This window comes from Chlorocebus sabaeus, chromosome 14, assembly GCF_047675955.1.
Source record: "Chlorocebus sabaeus isolate Y175 chromosome 14, mChlSab1.0.hap1, whole genome shotgun sequence".
Lineage (NCBI taxonomy): Eukaryota > Metazoa > Chordata > Mammalia > Primates > Cercopithecidae > Chlorocebus > Chlorocebus sabaeus.
The window spans coordinates 15,693,616-15,700,695 of record NC_132917.1 but is presented as its reverse complement, the minus strand read 5'-3'; the positions used below and the strand labels follow the sequence as shown (position 1 = coordinate 15,700,695).

General features: G+C 38.4%; 1 non-coding gene across 1 annotated transcript; it reads right to left on the bottom strand.

The window, feature by feature from the left end:
* Nucleotides 1-1,023: 1,023 nt before the first annotated feature.
* On the bottom strand, nucleotides 1,024-1,127 carry LOC119627455 (small nucleolar RNA U13). The gene has a single exon (XR_005243647.1). It is a non-coding gene; the product is annotated as a small nucleolar RNA U13 (small nucleolar RNA).
* Nucleotides 1,128-7,080: the final 5,953 nt, after the last annotated feature.

Here is a 7,080-nt window from a genome sequence, read left to right as displayed (position 1 = left end):
TCAAGCGATCCACCCCCGTCAGCCCCCTAACGTGCTATGATTACAGGTGTATTTTATTGATTTCTTCCTTTGATCTCTCTTTCTTCTACTTTCTTTTCTTCAGTTGTTCTTGTCTTTCTGGTTTCTTAGGGTGAAAGATGAGGTCCTGGGTTTGAGACCTTTCTTCTTTTTTATTTAATCATTTAGTATTATAAATTTCTAAGTACTGCTTTGGTTTCATTTTCTTTCAGTGGAAAATATTTTTAAATCTACTTTCAGACTTCCTCTTTCAATCACAGATTATTCAGAGGTGTGTTATTTACTTTCCAAATATTTTGGATTTTCTAGCTATCTTTTTACTATTAATTTATAATCTCATTGGGTCAGATAATATACTTTGTAAAGACTTGAATTTTTAAAAGTATACTGAAGGCCAGGGGTGGTGGATCAAGCCTGTAATCCCAGCACTTTGGAAGGCCGAGGCGGGAGAATTACCTGAGGTCAGGAGTTCAAGACCAGCCTGGCCAACGTGGTGAAACCCTGTCTCTACTTAAGATACAAAAATTAGCCAGGCGTGATGGCAGGCGCCTGTAATCTCAGCTATTTGGGAGCCTAAGGCAGGAGAATCTCTTGAATCTGGGAGGCAGAGGTTGCAGTGAGCCGAGATGGCGCCACTGCACTCCGGCCTGGGTGACAGTGAGACTCCATTTCAAAAAAAAAAGAAAAAAAAAAAAAGGTATACTGAGACTTACTTGTTTTATGGCCTAGATTATGGTCTATCTTGGTAAATGTTCATGTGCACTTGAAAAGAGTGTATATTCTGCTATTGCTGGGTGGAGTGTTCTATGAATGTCTATTAAGTCAATTTGGTTGATAGTGTTTTCAAGTCATCTGTATTCATACTAATTATACGTTTTCTTGTTTTATAATTATTGAGAGAGGGTCAGCAAGTTCTTAGACCATAATTGTGGACTTGGCTATTTCTCCTTGCAATTCTATTAGTTTTTGCTTAATTTATTATTTAATTTAATTTATTTTTCTTCCCATCAGAGAGGTAATGTGCCAATGTCTGAACAAGATTTGAGGGAGGCACATCTCACATATGCACCTGAAAACTCAATCATCATGCTTATGAACTATAAAAGGGTCACTTCGTTTATTTTTTTAATTAAAAAAATTTTTGAGATGGGGTTCTCACTCTGTCAACCAGGCTGGAGTGCAGTGGTGAGATCTCGGTTCACTGCAACCTCCGCCTGCCAGGTTCGAGCAATCCTCCTGCCTCAGCCTCCTGAGTAGCTGGGACTACAGGTGTAAGCCACCACACCTGGCTAGTTTTTTTGTAGATTTTATAGAGACGGGGTTTCATAATGTTGGCCAGGCTGATCTTGAACTCCTAGCCTCGAGTGATCCACCAGCCTCGGCCTCCCAAAGTGCTGGGATTACAGGCATGAGCCACTGTGCTCAGCCACTTTATTTATTTTTAAGCTTGGTTATTAAGGCACATAAGTATTTAGGATGTTGTAACCTCTTGTGTATTGACCTGCTGTATCCCCAGTAACATTCTTTGTCTGAAATCTACATGGTTTTGTATTAATATTAATATAACCATTTCATTTACTTTTGATTACAGTTAGCATAGCATATCTACTTCCCCTTTTTTTTGCTTTTATCTTATTTATATCTATATATTAAAATGGGTTTCTTGTAGGCAGTCTGTCATTGGGTCTTGGTTTTTTTACACTTTTGTTATTATGGTAAAATTTATATAACGTAAAATTTACCTTTTTAACCCTTTCTAAGTGTACAATTCAGTGATAGTAAGTACATTCACAATGTCGTACAACTATCACTGCTCTCCATTTCCAGAACTTTTTCAACATCCCAAATGACTCTGTACCTATTAAACAATATCTTTCCACTCCCAGCCCCTGGTAACCTCTAATGTACTTTCTGCCTCTGTGAATTTGACTATTCTAGGTACCTCATGTAAGTGGAATCAGAATATTTGTCCTTTTACGTTTGGCTTCTTTCTTTCTTTCTTTTTTCTTTTCTTTTCTTTTCTTTTTCTTTTTTTTTTTGAGATGGAGTTTCTCACTCTGTCACCCAGGCTGGAGTATAGTGGCATAATCTCGACTCACTGCAACCTCCGCCTCCCGGGTTCAAGCCTCAGCCTTGAAGTGCAGGATTACAGGCTCCCACAGGCTCCCACCACCACGCCTGACTAATTTTTTGTGTTTTTAGTAGAGACAGGGTTTCACCATCTTGGCCAGGCTGGTCTCAAACTCTTGACCTCATGATCCACCAGCCTCGGCCTCCCGAAGTGCTGAGTTTACAGGTGTGAGCCATCGCACCTGGCCTGGCTTCTTTCACTTAACATAATGTCTTTAAGGTTTATCTATGTTGTAACATACATCAGAATTTTATTTTTTAAAAGCTGAGTAATATTCTGTTGCATGTATATACTACATTTTGTTAATCCATTCTTCTATCGATGAACATTTGGGTTATTTTCACCTTTTTTTTTTTTTTTTTTGAGACAGAGTCTCACTCTGTCACTCAGGCTGGAGTGCAGTGGCACGATCTCAGCTCACTGCAACCTCCACCTCCTGAATTCAAGTGATTCTCCTGCCTCAGCCTCCCAAGTAGCTGGGATTATAGGCACACACCACCACAACCTGGCTGATTTTTGTATTTTTTATAGAGATGGGGTTTCACCATGTTGGCCAGACTGGTCTCAAACTCCTGACCTCAAGTGATCAGCCCACCTTAGCCTCCCAAAGTCCTGAGATTACAGGTCATTTTCACCTTTTGTTTTTTGTGCACAGTGCTGCTATAAACACTGCTGTACAAATATCTGAGTTCCTGCTTTCAATTCTTTGGAAATTGAAATATGCCTGGAAGCGGATTGCTGGATCATGTGGTCACACAATGTTTAACTTTTTAAGGAAACTTCCACAGTGGTTGCACCGTTTTATGCTCCCAGCAGTAATGTACCAGAGTTCAAATTTCTCAGCATCCTTGTGAATACTTGTTGTTTTCTGTTTTTTAAATTTTGTTTGGTTTTTAATTTTAACATAATAGTCATCCTAATGGGTATAAAGTGGTGGGTCTTACTTTTTAACCTAGTCTGACAATATCTGCTTTTTAATTAAGGTGTCTGTTAGTTATCTACTACTGTTTAACAAATTACCGCAAAACATAATCGCTAAAGAACCAAACATTTTTTCATCTTTCAGGTTTTGAGGGTCTAAAATCTGAAGCAACTTATCTGGGCAGATCTGACTCATGGTCTCTCATAAGGTTAAGATCAAGCTGTCAGAGGGGGCTGCAGACTCTGAGGATTTGACTGGGGCTGAAGAACCCACTTCTGAGCTCATCCAGGAGGTTGTTTGCAGGAAGCTATAGTTTCTTACCATGTGGGCCTCTCCATGGGACTGCTCTCAGCATGGCTTTCCCCATAGCTGATACTGATACTGGGAGAAAGAGGAAGAGAGAGAGAGAAAGAGAGGAGAGAGAGAGAGAGAGAGAGAGAGTGCAATGCTGCTCTGCCCTGAGAGAGAGAGAGAGAGAGAATGCAATGCTGCTCTGCCCTTAGAGAGAGAGAGAGAGAGAATGCAATGCTGCCCTGCCCTTTATGGCCTGGTCACCAATTACACATCATCACACCTGCCTTATCCTTTGCTTAGTAAGTCACAAAGCTCAGTCCATGCTCTATGGAAGAAGCTCATATGGTGGTGTCAATACCAGAAGACGGGCCTCAATCCTGGCCATCTTGGAGGCTGGCAACCACAAGGTATTTAGACCATTTACATTTAATATAATTATTCATATGTTTGTGTTCAAATCTATTATCTTATTTTTTATTTCTACCACCTGTGCTTTGTTTCAATTTCCCCCTTTTATACATTACTTTTAATTCATTGAATATTTTTTATGATTCTATTGTAACAACTTTGTTAGCCTGGTAGCTATAATTCTTTGTGATGTTATTTTAGAGGTTGCTTTACCATCTATAGTATATATCTTTAACTTCTACAGCTATCTTCAAGGGATACTATACTACTTCATGTATCAGAACCTTACAACAATATACTTCTATTTTTTCCCTCTAGGACTTTGTGATATTATTCTCATATATTTTACCTGTATATATGTTAACAACAAACATCAAAATACATTGTTAATATTTTTGCTTTAATCACTTTTACCTTTTAAAAATGTCAATAATAAAAATAATAATAATAACCTTTATATTTATCCATGTATGTACCATATCTAGTGCTTCTCATTTTTTGGTGTAAATCCAGATTTCCAACTGGTATCATTTTCCTCCTGCTTGAAGTATTTCCTTTAACAATTCTTACAGTGCAGGTCTGCTGGTGATGAATTATTCAGCTTCTATATGTCTGAAAAAGTCTTTATTTCATCCTTGTTTTTAGAAAGATAATTTCACTGCATGTGGAATTCTATATTGACAGTTTTTTCTTTCTTTCAGTGCTTTAAAGATGTTGCTTCACTGTCTTTGAGCTTAGGTTGTTTTTAATGAGAAATTTGCTATTATTCATGTATCTTTTTTCCTTTGTATACAATGTGCCCTTTCCCCCATCCCTGGCTAATTTCAGGATTTTTCTTTTCATCACTAGTTTTAAACAATTTGATGATACTGTGGCTTGGTATAGGTTTTTTTTTTGTTTGTTTTCTTTCATGTTTGCTTTAGCTTCTTAAATCTGTGGGTTTATAATTTTTATCAAATCTGGAAGTTTTTGGTGTTATTTCTTTTAAAAAAAATACATATATATACTTTTTTTTTGAGACATAGTTTCACTCTATCCCCCAGGCTGGAATGCAGTGGTGCAATCTCAGCTCATTGTCTTCCTCCGGGGTTTAAGCAATTCTCATACCTCAGCCTCCCAAGCAGCTGCGATTACAGGCACACACCACCATGCCCAGCTAATTTTTGTATTATTAGTAGAGACAGGGTTTCACCATGTTGGCCAAGCTGGTTTCAAACTCCTGACCTCAGGTGATCTGCACGCCTCAGCTTCCCAAAGTGCTAGGATTGCTCTCTGGAAGCCACTCACTAAGCACAGTTCACACTTGATGAGGGGTTTACATGACGACATGTGTAGCAGGAGCTGTGGATCATTTGCTAGTGAAGTATGTTTTACAGTAATCCTCACTTACATTTCATTGCTTGAAGGTGTCCTACACTTCACCAATGCTCTGTTTATTTGTGTTTCAGTCTTTTTTTTTTTCTGTGTTTCATTTTGAATACTTATTGATGCATCTTCAAGTTTGCTAATCTTTTTTTCTGTAATGTACAATCTGCCATTATTCCCTTCCAATGTACTTTTCATATCAGATATAAAAAGTTTTTCTCTTTAGAGATTCTGTTTGGATCTTAGTTAAATCTTTTGTCTCTCTACTAAAGTTATTCAATCTTTTGTCTAACTCCTTAGAGATATAAAATGTGGTTATAACAATTTTTTTTTTTTTTTTTTTTGAGATGGAGACTCACTCTGTTGCCCAGGTTGGAGTGCATTGGCATAGTCTCGGGTCACAGCAACCTCTATCTCCCAGGTTCAAGCGATTCTCCCACCTCAGTCTCCTAAGTAGCTGGGACTATATGTGCACACCACCACTCCTGGCTAACTTTTTTGTATTTTTAATGAGACAGGGCTTAGCCATTTTGCCCAGGCTGGTCTCAAACTCTTGAGTTCAAGCAATCTGCTGCCTGCCTAGGCCTCCCAAAGTGCTGCGATTACAGGCATGAGCCACTGTGCCTGGCCCTATAATGATTTTAATGTCTTTGTCTACTATTTCTATCATTTGTGCCGTTTCTGGGTGAGTTCCCATAAATGAGTTTTCACTATGGGTTTCATTTTCCTTTAAATTGGATCTCGAACATTGTGAATTTTATTAGTGTTGGGTGCTGGATATGTTTTCCTTCCTAATAATATTTCTTTCTTTTCTTTCTTTTTTTTTTTTTTTTTTTAAAAGACAAAGCCTCACTACGTTGCCCAAGCTGGTCTCAAACTCCTGAGCTCAAGTGATCATCCTCTTTGGCCTCTCAAAGTGCTAGGATTATAGGCATGAGCCACCATGCCCGACCTTTAAAAATATTGTTGAACTTTGTTCTGGGATGAGGTTAAATTACGTAGAAACAATGTACTCCTTTTGGTTCTTGCTTTTAATCTTTATTAGGCTGGAGCAAAGCAATGGTTAGTCTAGGGTTAATTTTTCTCCCTGACCGAGGCAAGATCCTCCTTAGTATTCTAGCTAACGCCTTATGGATTATGAGCTGTTCCAATCTGATGAGCAGGCATTGGTCTCAGCACTGTTCCCTCTAGTGCTTTCAATGGTTCTTTCCCTGACCGTGGGTGTTTCCTCACATGTATGCACTGATAAGTACTCAATTGAATTATTAGAGGAACTCTCTTCAGATCTTTGAAGTTCCCTGTCTGTGTAGTGCTCTCTACTCAGGTATTCAATCCTATGAATGTTAGCTGCCTTGGTTTTTCCCCGGGACATTTCCCCAGATGTCCCTCATCTCCTCAAACTCAGAGAAGCACTTGGCTTCTGCCTGGACGTGTCCTCCCTGCCTGTAGGGCTCTGTTTGTTTCACTGCTCTTTCTCACTCAGCATCTAATGTCTTCAGAGCCGTTGTCTCTTACATTTGGTCTGGTTCTGTATTTGTTTCAGGTGGGAGAGTAAATCTAGTTCCTAGGATTCCATCTTTGCCATGTCCCGTGTCTTTTTCTCTCTTAACTCTCATTTTGATAGAGTATTTTCTGCAGTAACTTCCTGGGGAAGAATTTGTGGACATAAGCTTTTGAGATCTTTCAAGTCTGAGATTTTTTTCTCAATTTACATTTGATTGATAATTTGGCTGGGTATAATATCCTATATTTGAAAAATATTTTCCCTCAGAATGTTTAAGAAAGTACATCCATGTGTTTTTAGCTTCTAGTTTTCTGGGTGATTCCTTCTCCTTCTGGAAAAAAAAAAAAAAAAAAGAAAAGAAAAACCAGAAGAAACCTTTCAGGATATCTTCTTCATACTCACTATTATCAAATTTCATATCAATGTACTTTTTTTTCA